Consider the following 15,179-nt stretch of genomic DNA (forward strand, 5'->3'; position numbering starts at 1 on the left):
CATGTAGTCTTGTGTGCAGTGGCGACTCTAGGAACAATATGTAGGGGGGGCACATAAGATACAACAGTCAAATCTGGGGGGGGGCACTAAAAATTTTAATTGCATGTCGCAACCGCTGGGCACAGATGAGCTGATTTAATTGCGGATGGCATCGGCAGCCCGCGGTTGCGACATGTAGTCCAACGCCACCCACAATCCTGCATACCGCAACGGCCGGGCACCGATGCCATCCACAATTTAATCAGCTCTCGGCGTCCGGCAGTTGTGATGTGTGTAACTTATTCACCACGTTGATGAAACAAAAGGGGAGGCATTTGGTGACTGTTTCTACAGCAGGAAAACTGCTCATTTGAAGCCTGTGTAAACAAGGATTTATTCTTTGAAACTGAGTTGGAAATTGAGAAGGGTTTGGCCATCTTTATTAAACATGGTCCCACCCAGCATGTACATTTTATGACAACATAACATAATTGCGAGCATTGGCAAACCCAACTGCACGTACATCTAATTAGAGAACTGTTGCATGTCCAAAGGCACTTTTTTGTGGCACGCTATCTTATAGATGTTATTATTTTACATATGGCAGGAGTTCAAATATGCAAATAACATGATAGTATTTTTTAGATATTATAGCCTTGTTAGTTCACTTCTCCTAATACCTGGAATCATACAATTTAATGAAAGCCAAGAGCAACAGATATTCAATTATTTACATATTCTGAACACACAATAAATGAGCTTCAGTGAAATTCATCCTCAAAGTTTCTAGCAGAAGCTTTACCCCATCAGCTCATCTTGTTCTGCTCCCCCTCTAACTTTCTAATCTGTTATGTAACCTTTGTACAGGTGCACAGGAAGGGAAGAAGAGAAGAGGAGAGAAGAGGGAGATATAGATACTATGCATTGGACAACTTCATAGCTTTAGTTGTGAACTTTGAGGATGAATTGTTTCACTGTAGTACCTGCAGCTGCAATGGTCAATGAGGGTTTTTTGTTAAGCTCATTTACTGCTTTTTGATAATTTGTAAATACTTGACTGTACTTGGCTCTCCTACATTCACTTGTTTGGAAATGTACTCATCCTCCTCTTCTGAATGGTAATTTTCTAATTCTGTGTTGAGTACTCCTTGAATATTAACAACATAAAAAAAACTAGAAAAAAAAACCCTGGTACAGATGATGGATGTGCTCTAATTACTAAGTCCAAATAGATTTTGAAACCTATGTTACGAACCTGTTTCAGCTAGGGATGGGCACCTACAACATGCATATTTATCATAGCTTAGATGTTTTTGTTTTTGACTAATATTGTGCACCCCTTTTAGTTATGTGCACAGAAGTATTTTGTTTTCTTATACATTACCAAGTAGATATATAAAAATATACGTGTCTGCTATGATAAAATCTGCAAGTGTGACAACTTTACTCAAATAAAAGTTTCTCTCACAGCTGTCTATACTCTATATGGAGTGGTGATTATCACTACAGTACATCTTAAAAATTGCCTTTCAAGCAAAGCTGATGGAAGCAACACAGTAGTACATTCATCACGTTAACAGCAACTCCGACTAATATATATATATTTTTTCAAGTGTAGAACCCTAAAAGGGCTTTTGGGAATATATGAAGAAGTAAATCTGGTGACAAGAAGCCTGGCTACCTGAGCAGGCTGATCACTTGTTGGGCTCCAGAAGTGGTCCTGTGGCAGATCATGGCATACCTCACGCCCAAAATAGACAAATGTGTTTTCAGTTTTCTCTTCAACTGAATATATCTCTTGAGTGCTGAATTCTTATATCATATTGTTGCTATAACAGTAATATATTTAACCTGGAAAAAATTAAAATGGTTACTGTGGAGATGGACGGTACACACACCTGTTTAGGCAAATGCATATCAAAAAATTTAGACCAAGACTCCAGTGTATATAGGTCATTGACTTTTTTCACCATCATCTAGTATTCTAGTAGAAGTCAGAAGACCTTTCAGATCAGGTCTTCTGACTTCATTCTTACATTGCTTGTTGCATGCTGGGTCCAGGTCAGTGGATCAGAAAGTATGGAAGTCAGAGAAGGCCAGCAACCAGTATTTTCACAAAAAGGACAGCAAAGACAACCTTTGTATTTTTCTAAGGATATGTGTCATATAAATACAGGAACATCACAAATGACATTGAAACAAGCCATGCTGTGAAATGTTATGATACATAATACATTATGCCTGGTAAAGGATATTTCAATAATAGAACAAAATAACCTACCTCTAAATAAACTCTATAGTTACAGTCTGAACTAAAATGGCCTCTTGATTGTACATGTTTCTTCCTACTGGCCTAATCAGGGCTGATTGGTGAAGTTTTCAATAATATTACATAAAGGCACTATATCAAACACATGCATTATTTTATTTTGTCATATAAATTTATTTCAACAAAGGATTTAAAGCACAGCAATATTTTTGTCCAACCCCAATCCCCTCTACTATTTATTGTACCCAGACACAGAGCTCAGATGCACCATGGACCCCCTTTACAGTGACCAGCTCTCAATTGCCCCACTAAATGTTTACATCCATTTACATTCCCTGGGTTACCGGTGCTACAGGAGTGACTATAGACTCTATAGAAATGATCCTATCTTGGTGAACGTCTGATCAGTAGCTAAAGGAAATGTTTGCTGGAGGTTATTACCATGTAATAAAGTTCTACCAGTGACTAAATACAAGGGTTTAATGTGTTTGTTGTTTTCTTCTGAGACTGGAAAGTTTTGTAGATTCAGGAACCTGGGAATGTGTTCTGGGCCAAGTTAACTTGACAGTAGTAGCGGTTGAGGACCGGGTCATGCTGCTTGTTGTTTGGATCAGAAAACGGCATATAATTAAAAATCAAGTGGCCAATAAGTAAACAAATTCACATATAGGTACTGCAACTGTGTATTAGTTGCTTGCCTGAGGTTTGGCTTAAAGTATTTGTTTTCACTTTTGCAGCCAAAACGGGATAACACATATTTTTACATTTGTTACATGTTCCCATTCACATGGCGTAACTTATTATTTTACAGTTGCTGTTTACTTTTTTATTTACTGGAAAATCTGACTTCGCTTTCCCCTTCTATGTAGAGTTAAGGAGGGGGCTGTGGAATAATGTTTATTATAATTTACCCTGTACTATACGAGAAGATCTTCATTACCAATTGTAAGCCTGATGTGCACACTTTCTGTATGAATACACAGGTTGATTTACTAAAGGCAAATAAGCTATTCACTATATACAAGTGAATGTGTACTTAACAGGAATGTTTCCCTTAGCTTGGTAAATGTGGTGAAATTTCACTTTGCAAAGAATACCCAATCACAGGTAAGGAAAATAAAAACAAATTGTATTATGCTTGCACATGATTGCATTATGGAAGTCAGCAGAGGTTTACCTCTTCAATAAGCTAAAGGGAATGTCCCTTTGCAAAGTGCAAATTCCTTTGCAAAGTAAACAGCCTATTTGTTTTTAGCAAATCATCCCCAAAGGTTAAAGATCTCCCAAGGCTTGGGTGGTGCAAAACTGTCCCTCAGTCTGTCCCCTAAATGCACATTGCAAGCTATTCTAGACAATAGGAGCCACATGTGGTGTCCTGTTTATAATCCAGCCCCAAGGAAACAGGTAGAAAGGTAAGAAATATTTTTGAAAATATTTTTAGGTATGGTGTGTGAATGGGATCACATAAACATATAGAGGGGGGTTTTACAAATTTAAATGCAAAGGTGGAAATACGCTTCAACCTAGCAGTTGTCTATTATTTTGATTATTAGCTAAAGTTCAGACACATTTCTAAGGCTGGGTTCACACCTAGGCGTATCAAATATGCGCGTTTGTCACTCGTTTCGTGCCGCACGTTTTAATTGCGATTCGCGGTAAAAAACCGCGCGACAAACGCACGTTTCCAAGGGTTTCCTGGTTGTATCCCAATGGATACGCGCGGCAAATACGCCCCAAATAAGCTCCTGTACTTCTTTGGGCGTAGGGCGTTTTGCAACGCGTTCCTATGCTCTGTAAAACGCCCAGGTGGGAACCGTGCACATAGGCAATCATTGGTTTTCACATGTTGAGCGTTTTACAGAGCGTAGGAACGCGCCAAGGAAATTCACTTTATTGTAAAAAAAATGTGTGTCTGCAAGCATGTGTGTTTGTGTATGTGGATAGAGCACAGACAGACAAGTAAACACACATGTAGTCACACATGTTAACACGTATGACTTTAAGGATTTAGGTTTCTATTGTCAGCCTCACAACTTAGAAAAAAGGGAAAAAAGTAGCAGCTAATGGCAATAACTGCTAACAATCAGAGCAAAAAAAATGCTGGAACAGTATGTTTCCCTAACAATAGAGGTAACTGCCAACTGCAGAGATGCCTTCATGAAACAACGTCACTTTGTGTGACGTAAAACTGCATATATAAACAACCGCCTCGGGAACACCTACAATGCCCTTTGATTCCTGCTTCCTTTCTCTTTAGTATACACTGCAATACTGTGCCTTTGTTATGTTATCTCTTATCTGACCAAACCCCATCTGCTCATGTTTTTCCAAGTCAGATGGATAAACCCAACAGCAAGCAAAATCATTAACGCCTTTAATCCCCTGAGATTGTTGTGACAAATTATTTCACAACTGATATATTATAATGATAATTTTGTACTGTAACATTTTAACATATATAACATTTTAAAAGGCATTTAACCAGTTTCATGCTTCTTCTTTGCAGTTAGTACAGTTTAGTGTAGTTCTGAAGCATATTATGTAGGCCTTTCCATAATGTATTTCATGAGTATTCAGCAAAAGCATATGTAAATATATTGGCTCAACAATCATTTGAAGGGGTTTTCCATTTTTTTAATACTGGAAAATCTTTCCATTGTAGGTCAAATACTGAATGGCATGAGTCGCCCCACTAGGACCCTCAGTGATCATGTGTTTCCTCTGCAAACAGCAGCTCTGAGTCTGTATAACATTTTTGAATTGATCTGTCTTCTTGGTGCAATGCTGCTCCAGTCTTGAGTACCTACTGTTATGCTGTTAACTTCTAGATAACTTTCCTAAAGGAAGTAAAAAACCTGAATGGGACATAGACTGTACCATACATCTGTTACTCAAGAGGACAACACATAACACTGAAAATACATTGTCCAATGGGGTCTGGTGTGTAAAATAGCAGTTGCTTACATTAGTTGCTTCCTGACACAAAATCAGCTTCTATTGCAGGTCCCACACCCTCCTGACATTAACCACCATTCTTGCTTTTCTTATACTTAGACCATAGGAATCACAACCTTACTTATTGATTTCTCATTCATTCCTTTAGAGATAACATGAAACAGGATTGCAAATCGTGTGTTCTCTATGAGTCACAAGGTAGCCAATATAGAGTGAAAACTAAACTGATGACAGATAACTAGTGATAAGTCTGGGCTTGGTGCAAACCCAGTTACTACAAATATCAAGGTTCATACATTGCTGTTTTTAATAATTATTTACGGAAAATTGCTATTATGTCCAGAATCATTGCTACTAGGGATGAACCGATACCGATACTAGTATCTGTAACGGTGCCGATACCAAGTATTTAGGCACTCGCCCAAATGCTCCGATGCCTAGCCTGATACCCAAAATTCTGGTGTCAGGAAGCCAGGTAGCGACTCATTATACAGCCAGGAAGCCGGTCAGGAAGCCTGATTGGCCAGGAAGCCGGCTCCATGATCCCTCGTGACCTGACTCTGTGACCCCGTGTAATGACTCGCCGCCTGGCTTGCTGATTGGTTGAGAAGCTGGCCAATCAGGAAGCCAAGCAGCGAGCCATTACCCACCCCCCAGCTTCCTGATTGTCCAGAAAGCCGGCTCCATGCTTCCTTGTCACATGCTGACGAGGAAGCATGGAGACGGCTTCCCTGCTAATCGGGAAGCCGGGTGGCGAGTCTTTACATGCCACCTGGCAAAACAAATGGCAAACGTACTCATCAATTTGTAACCAGCTCTAAGCAAGGTGCACATGGAAAGGCTTTATACAGTACAGCAAACAGTTTCCCAGCACACTCACCAGCCAGCATGCAAAAACACTTGTCTCACCGCTAAGGTTAAAAACAGAGGTTTAGATACACGTCTTCTGCAGAAAATGTGAAAGCCGCAGTGCCTCGCCAAGGCAACTCTTTATAGTGCGGTCCTAACTCTAAACTATGAGAGTCTCCAACCTCCATCAAAGAGGTTGGGCTTCCTCCTGACAAACCTGTACCCAATTTTATATTTTGCCACATGTGCTCCAAGATGGAGACTAACCTAAAAACATTGAAGAGTAAGGTGATCAAACAAAATGAGTAATTCTAAAATATGAAAAATAAATACACAAAATATGGAAGCATGCAGTAGTAGACACTATGGGGGTGATTTACTAACCTAAACACACGCACGCACTAGGTGCGTGTGATTTTTACACAGCAAAACGTATTTATCAACCAAAAAGTCTCTAAAAGCATATTTCCACTAATGCCATATATGGAAAAATCATGCACATGAGGCATATATAATGCTGCTTCACAGTTTAGACAAAAATGGTTAGCTCATGCATTTACATTCCTGCATTCATCAACGCAAGCAACACAACATAGAGCTAATTTACACAACATCACCTTGCAAATTCATGCATGGCTTTCCACAACACACCTGCTGAGTGTGTACACACTACAAAGGTGTTTAGATTCCACCCATAGATCATGCTGGGAGGGAACACACTACAGAGGTGTATACATGTTCGTGGTGTGTTTATAAGGTTAGTAAATCAACCCCCATAGGTCACAGAAAAATAGTTAACACAAGTGAAAACTTGAAATACATGTTCACCAATGCTAGAAGCCTGGCGAACAAATTGAAGGATCTAGCAGGAATAACAGAAACCTGGCTGGATGGATCACATGACTGGGCAGCAAATATAAATGGATATACTCTACTTAGAAGGGATAGGGAAGGAAGAAGGGGGGAGGAGTATGACCTGATAGTGAATGTAAGAGATGATATAGCACAGGAAAACAGGGATAATGCTGAGTTACTATGGATAGAAATTGAAATGAAGGATAAAAAAGGGAGACTACTAGTGGGAATATGCTACAGGCCACCAAACACGGAGGAGGAGGAGGCTCATATATTGTTACAGATGGAAATAGTGGGGGGGAAAGGCAATGTCACCATAATGGAGGACTTTAATTATCCTGATATACATTGGACAAATTAAATGGCAAACTCTAGAAGGGCCCGTCACTTCTTGAACATTCTCCGGGATAATTTCATGGGAAAATTGGTGGAAACCCAGAAGAGGGAAAATGCGTTGTTAGACGTATTAATTGCAAATAACACAGAACTGATTACAGATGTGGAAGTCGGGGACAAGCTAAGTGATCACAGAATGATAATGTAGGTAAGCTCAGGTAAACACAGGCATGTAGGTAATACAAGAAGACTCAATTTTAGAAAAGCTAACTTTAATAAACTAAGAGGCCTACTATGTGACATAAATTGGGATGTAATCTTCTTGAATAGAAACACAGAGGAGAAATGGGGAATTTTTAAGGAAATCTTCAATAACAAAATTGGCCAGTGCATTCCATTTACCACTAAATTCAGAAAAGCAAAAATTAAACCAAGTTGGTTAACAAGCAAGGTAAAACAACAGATAAGAGAGAAGGATAAGGCCTTTAAAAATATAAAGCAGAGAGGACAGCATGGGCATTCAAAAACTACAAGGAATGCAACAAAAAAATGTAAAAAAAGCAATCAGGGCAGCAAAAGTAGAATTTTGAAGAGCATATAGCATTAGTAAGCAAAAAGAACCCAAGGAATTATTTAAATATATAAATAGTAAGAAGGTACGAATGGAACATATAAGCACCATAAATGATGACGAGGGGAGGTCAGCTACCAGCGACAGTGAGAAAGCGAATGGGCATCAGCAGCTGAGATAGTAGTATCAGTTTTAACACATCTCTTTGGCTAACGGAGAATAGAGTAATACAGAGATTAGAAAGAATAAATGTAAACAAATCGCCAGGACAAGATGGATTACATCCGAGGGCACTAAAGGAACTTAGTCAAGTCATAGCCAGACCCTTGTACAAAATTGTTATGGACAGTGTAATGACAGGTATGGTCCCGGCTGATTGAAGGGGAGCAAATGTAGTACCAATATTCAAAAAGGGGAAAAGAAGTGCAACAGGAAACTACTGGCCTGTCAGCTTAACATCAATAGTGTGTAAAATATTTGAAGGCGTGATACAGGACTACATGCATGAATTTACATAGAAAACTGGTATCATAAGTGGTAACCAACATTGGTTTATAAAGGACCGTTCTTGTCAGACCAATTTGATAACATTTTATGAGGAAGTAAGTACTAAATTAGACAAAGGAATACCAGTAGACATGGTGTATTTGGACCTTGCTAAAGCATTAGACATATTACCCCACAAACGTTGAATCCATAAACTAAGGTCTATAGGTCTAGATGAAATTGTATGTACATGGGTGGAAAATTGGCTACAAGAATGGACCCAGAGGGTAGTGATACATGGGTCATTCGCTAATTGGGCAAGTGTTGGAACTGGGGTGCCCTAGGATTCAGTCCTGGGACCGATTCTTTTCACCTTATTCATCCATGACTTAGAGATTGGACTAAATAGCTACATTTCGCAGATGATACTAAACTATGCAGAGCAGTAAATTCCGAACAGGAGATATTCACATTACAACAGGACCTAAGCAAAATTGAGGCATGGGCTCCAAGATGGTAAATGCGATTTAATGTTAAAAAATGTAAGGTTATGCACATGGGAGTAAAGAACATGTGCGCAAACTATGGGAAGTGTTAGAGCCAGATAAATATATATAAACATATATAAACATAGGTTTACCTGGATGGACCTTGGCCTTTAGTCAACCTTACTTAGTATATTACTATGTTACTATGAATCAGCTGATCTTTTATTATCATTTTGCAGTGTTAACTATGTTATTTACAGATTGCATAGCAGAGAGGATTTGGATTCACAGACATGTGAATTGTGAAACCAGCATTCCGAGACAGCTGGGGTGGACACAGAGTAGCAGAGCCAGGACACCTCAGACATGTTTAGAACTAATATTTCCTAAGAATTCCCTGTGCTACAGAAATAGGGACTCTACAAATGCCACATGGACATGGACTACTGATTTGCTTTACACGAGTAACTTCCTAAGGACTGATTTACAACTATCATTGGACGGGAGTGCAAAGGAGAAATATGGCCTAAATTGGCCAAAACTTGTTGGGGCATCCAGAGGCAACTCCCTAAAGCGGGAGCTTTGTCAATACCTAGAACACCTACTGCTGACCCTGTTTCACCTAGAATTAGTTGGTGTAATTCCAGTGGCCACCAGCAGGTATCTTCTAGCAGTCAGCAGGTCGAGTAATTAGTCATCACCTGTTACTGGCTGCCAAAAGAGTATTTAGCCACACTTCACTAGTCACACAGTGCTTTAGGCCTTTAAAAAAAAAACTATATGCAGTGACTGGTGTTCTTCAGCTACTGAACAAAGCCAGTCATCACTAGGGCACCTAGAAAACAATTGTTTTCCATGTGCCCTGTTCACTCCACAATGCAAGTGTTAAGTGCGGTGTGCTGTTATAAAATGCAAACATGATGCATTTTCTCACAGCCCACTGGACCACAGCACAGCACACTGCGCTGCTGTGCGGGGACCTGAATTGAGTGTACACTTTGCAGATTTTACATCAAGTTTTTAAAAGTAAAAAAAAACAGCGCATTACACCACCCTCCCCCTGCCAGTCCTGTCAAACAACACTTACCTGTCTACTAAATGGAACGTTTTAGCAGTTGGGCTAATGTGAGCAACCTCTTAGAATTTTACCTGTGCCTGTAGATCTGTTACTCCCTGAACCTTCTACCTGTTATGCCCCCTGTTCCTGAATTATTTGGCTTTCTGTTACATTAAACTACTCCCTGAACCTGCTTTACCTGATTCCCATTCTCCTTTGTACATAGGTACCTTTTACACATATTCAATGGGTTGTGTGTACGTTGCTGTAGATATGTTTGATGTCACTTGTGTTCTTATGTTTCAAATACATTTTATTTTTCACTTAGGCTTGAGTTAGTACTGCAGGATACCAGCACGTGGTATCGTGACACTATCGTGAAATATTATACTTACATTAATAATACAACACCCATCTCAGATTAGAAGCTTGTGAATGGAAGAAACATTGCACAGTGCCAGCTGCATGAGTGATTTATGGTTGCATCCAAAGCTCATTTATCATGGGTGCTTCAGGGGTTTATAGCTGAAAGAATGCAAGCTAGAGCCCAATAGGTTATAAACATGGCCAGTGGTTGTGACATACGCGCCCGGTCCGAACCCACTGTACGTCAATCACATGTGACTATATGAAGTTCTGAACCAAGCGAGCCATCACAAGGACGTGGTGATACCACTCCCAGCCTCACCCTGCACAGACATTTCCCAGCTCGGGGGACAACAATGTCAGGCCAGCAGAGTAAGAGCAATCGTCACTAGAGTTGGTTAACTCTGCAGTTAACTTTTTACACACCAAACATCAGCTGCCACCACATGTTTTAAACACGAACCGTTCTTAGCAAATGCTGTGACACTTCAAAAAGCTTAAACAGAGCCTATGATACCGCTGTTCTCCCAGACAGGAATATGACAGGATTCACTATACAGTAGCGCTCTTTACAGAAGCAAGGATACCTTAAGTTCTTATTTAAAGCATAGAGATAAGCCTAACAATTTTTAAGATCATCTTTTAATAAAAGAAACGGTGCAAAAAAATATACAGAAAAGATATTAATAAAGAGAGACAAAATATATAACAACATATATAACAACAGTCAAATAAAAAGGAACAAAAAGAGAATACTTACCAGTCTTGTGTTTATGAAGTCCAGTTCAATAAACAAAAAATGGGTCTGAATGGCTCTTGTTGAAGCAAGGCTTGCACAGATGATTTCCAGATATTAAATGTGAACTCTTCTTGTATGTTACAAACTTCTTGATGTTTCAGGAGTGGCTGATCTTGATATTAAAACAAGAGCCCACAGGAACAGGAGGGCTAAACCTTTACGATGTCCTCCTCTGCTCCTTCCAAATGGATGACGTTCATTTTAATAACCATATTCCTCTAGGATCATGAGCTACTCCTAAATAGGCTATGGATTATTGTGTTTATTTAAATTAGCTTATAGTCACGTCTAAATTTGGTAGGTGTATGACATATGACTTGCCAAGGAGGTTTAATGTTACTTAAGACCGCGGACCATCATAATTGGTAAATTCTTAGTACGTATGTTCTTGTCCTGCTGAGGCCCAGCTGTGTGTGCATTTAATTTTACAATATTACTGTTCAATTCCAAGTTAGGAAATTGGATTGATATTGGAACTCAGTTTTTTTTACTTAAGGGTGATTCCGAGGTCACCTGAGTCATTATCCTTACCAGTCCTGTGTGTTTATCTAAAACCTGTCAATTGCTAATTTATTAGGGGAACACTAATCTTAGTGTTCATTTATTGATATATAGCATCACATATATCAGAATACCATTGTTTCGGAGCCACGCAGGGTCCCTTCATCAGGGCGACATAGTAACGTTCTGGCTCCTGGAATCTCTACAGGGCGCGCAAGGGGGTTGTAGAAGCAATGCATGTATGGATGGAGCTCCGTCACAGCACAGCAGCCCACACTGGATGACCACAGGCTAAGGATCCACTCCAGCTCTTGTAAGGTAGGGAGACTGGGTGGATCTTAAAAAAAAGAAAAAAAAAAGAATTTTTTTGAACTGTGTATGTGTCTGTGGTTGTGTGTGTCTGTCAGTGTTTTTGAGGGACAGTTCACACTAGTACAGTGCGGTAATCGAACAGTCTGGTGCAATTAACGCACTGTACCATGCAATCGCACTCTGGTGTGGGAGGTGCGTTGCTATTAATTTGAATTGCACCCTAACACGCCTCCCGCACGCAATGGAATGCGTGGTACCGCATAGCCGTGCTTTCCATCGCAGTGCGACTGGGATCGCAACTTAATGACCAAGGAGAAATCTGGGTCCTGAGGTTACACAGGTTGAGAACCACTGAACTACAGACAGGATACCTCTGCCTTATGTAATGTAGAGAAGAAGAGCATATAGAAAAAAACAGAAAAAAGTAGTAGGTAGTTTAAGGAAGGTAATAAATGAAAACCATTAGGCTGGGTTCACACCTGGGTGTACGGAATATGTGCGTTTGCCGTGCGTTTCGTGCTTTGCGTTTTTCTCCCCGCTGGAACAGCGCCCAGCGGGGAGAAAAGAAACCAGGGATGCGCCGATGTATCGGCCGAAATATGGCTCTTTCAGCATTATGCCAAAAGTGCCATTTTCGGCCAATATGTTTCGGCGCCGATATATCGGTGCATCCCCAAAGGATACTTTAAGTTCTTATTTAAAGCATAGAGATAAGCCTAACAATTTTTAAGATCATCTTTTAATAAAAGAAACGGTGCAAAAAAATATTTATATATAGTGTAATTATTGGTTTTCACATGTTGAGCGTTTGACAGCGCGCAGGAATGCGCTGTAAAACGCCCAGGTATGAACCAGGCCTTAGGATAATTACAATCAAGCACAAGTCAGAAAAGCAATCTAGGTGACAATGCTACTCCTCCATAAATACAATACAGTGAATAAGCGTCACCCTCTTTTGTGCTTAGGTTTAGATACACTTGAAATTAAGACATATAGGCCTTTTCAATTATTTTTCCATTTGAAAGGTCCTGAAAGTAAGTAGTGATATTTCCCTCTTACACAGTAGCTAAGTTGCAGAGATTCAAGGGTTGAACCTAAGGCATCTGGCACATCTCTCATCTATCATTTCCATCATGTGCTTTTGCAGACTTGTGATTGGCTTAGAGTGGAAGGTGTGTATCTGTCAGCTAACACATATCTAAAGAGGAATTTTGCCTGTGTGTGCACACATACACACAAATACATTGGCTTATTATTTATAAAATCATGGGTTCCTAGTAAAATGAAAGGGCTCTGTATCATGATGAACTTAAACACACTGTTGTAAAAGCAATGCATGATGTATACAAGCTTCTGGGCTGGTGAGAAAAATACCGTTTGCTAAAGTGAAAGAATGCTTTCTGGCAGGGTGAGACGACACGCTAGCAAAAACTATGCAGTGTGTAAAAATACATTTATCACCTAGCCTACTACATTCTCACTTTTTCCTGTCTCTGTTATACTGTTTTTAAAGAAAGAGCCAATCAGGACTTGTATTTCATTTCCACCCCTTGGATTCTCACTAACCTGTGTTAAAAACAAAATAATAAAAATAACCTTACTGTGCAAAGGTTAATATCTGGCAACTCTACAGCAATGAAAAGGGAAAAAAAGTCTTAAAGTGACACAAAATTCAAGAGTTAAATCTTACAAATGCAAGATTTGTAAGAATTAAAGTGACATTAAACCCTCAGATTTTTTAACATAAACCAATACTAAATCCTCATGTCTTCTCATGCTGGGGGAGAACTTCCCTTTGCAGCTGAGTGCCTCTTCCTGTAGTGTTGGCTCAGGTTACAAACCAACACACAGACACCGTGTATCCATTTCAGAGACAAGGCAGTCTGCTGCAAAACAGAAGTTCTGCCCCAGCATGAGAACAGATACAGATTTAAAAGGAAGAGCAGCAAAGAGAAGGGAAACAACCATGGATTACAGTAAGGCACACATTACAGTATTGGTTTATGTTAAAAAATCTGAGGGTTTAATGTCACTTTAACTATTAACTACTATTGTTCCCCATGGTCTCTGGGTATGTTGTAAAGTAGTCACTGCTCCAAGCTCACTCCCGTGATGAACTACAATCTCACGTTTAGTTTGTTCATTTGTATTTGTAGTCCATCATGAGAGCGAGCTTGGAGCGGTGGAGGCCATGAAGAACAAAAGTAGCCACCCTCCAGAAGGAAGGACAGTGTCAGCACCAATTCAGAGATGATTTGAGGATCTACAGCCGAGTGATACACAAATAAGTTGCATTATTTTAATAGTTAAGATATTGTATGTATTTGAATTTATTTTTAAGATTTAACTTCACTTTAATGTAAAAAAAAAGGAGGAAAGAGTGAATCAGAAATAATAAAATTAACTGAAGAGTAAAGAGGTGTTTAGTAATACCGTATATACTCGAGTATAAGCCGAGATTTTCAGCCCATTTTTTTGGGTGAAAAGTGCCCCCCTCGGCTTATACTCGAGTCAGCGCCACCGCGTCTTCTTACTTACCTCGCCGAGCGTCGCGTCACTGCTGCTCGGTGTGCGGCGCTCCGAGCGGGGTCATCTGGCAGTCTCCGGGTCCTAATTTAGACTTTTAAATAAATATTAATGTATTTTAATGGTATCTATCTACCAGTAGCTGCCTCATTTCGCACCCTCGGCTTATATTCGGGTCAATACTTTTTCCCAGTTTTTTTTTGCTAAAATTAGGTACCTCGGCTTATATTCGGGACGGCTTATACTCGAGTATATACGGTATAATTTATTTATAAAATAACTTTTTGTAAAAAGTTTACAGTTGCAAAAGGACATTACTTTGTTCTTGATTTGCACCTCGTAACAAAACATTATGAGTGCAGTCTACAATTCCTGTTTCCAACCTGTCAGTGCTCCCATTACACTTAGCAGACCTGGACATTGGCTGACAGCCAGATCCCAATGTATATCAGAATCCCACTGTCATCGCTCCAGATACACAAAGCAGGACCAGGCTGTCAAAATCCTGATACACAAAGAGGGAGACAGCCCCTATAGGATTACTGCAGATTTGTAAGGGAAAGCTGCTTTACTAACATAAGCTGTGGGTGCAGCTGGTTAATTTATTTACTTCATCTTTGCACATTATTATTTTAAATAAAACCTGTAGATTTCAAAATATTGAAAATTACTTTTGAAATTACATTAACATGTAATTAGAGAACCACAGAACTACAGGATACCTCTACCCTATGTAATGTAGAGAAGGAGAGCATATAGAAAAAACAGAAAAAAGTAGTAGGTAGTTTAAGGAATGTAATCAGTTTCTTCACAGTATATATATATATATA

The sequence above is a fragment of the Nanorana parkeri genome, unplaced genomic scaffold (genome assembly GCF_000935625.1).
Source record: "Nanorana parkeri isolate BGI_ZX_2015 unplaced genomic scaffold, ASM93562v1 scaffold1600, whole genome shotgun sequence".
Lineage (NCBI taxonomy): Eukaryota > Metazoa > Chordata > Amphibia > Anura > Dicroglossidae > Nanorana > Nanorana parkeri.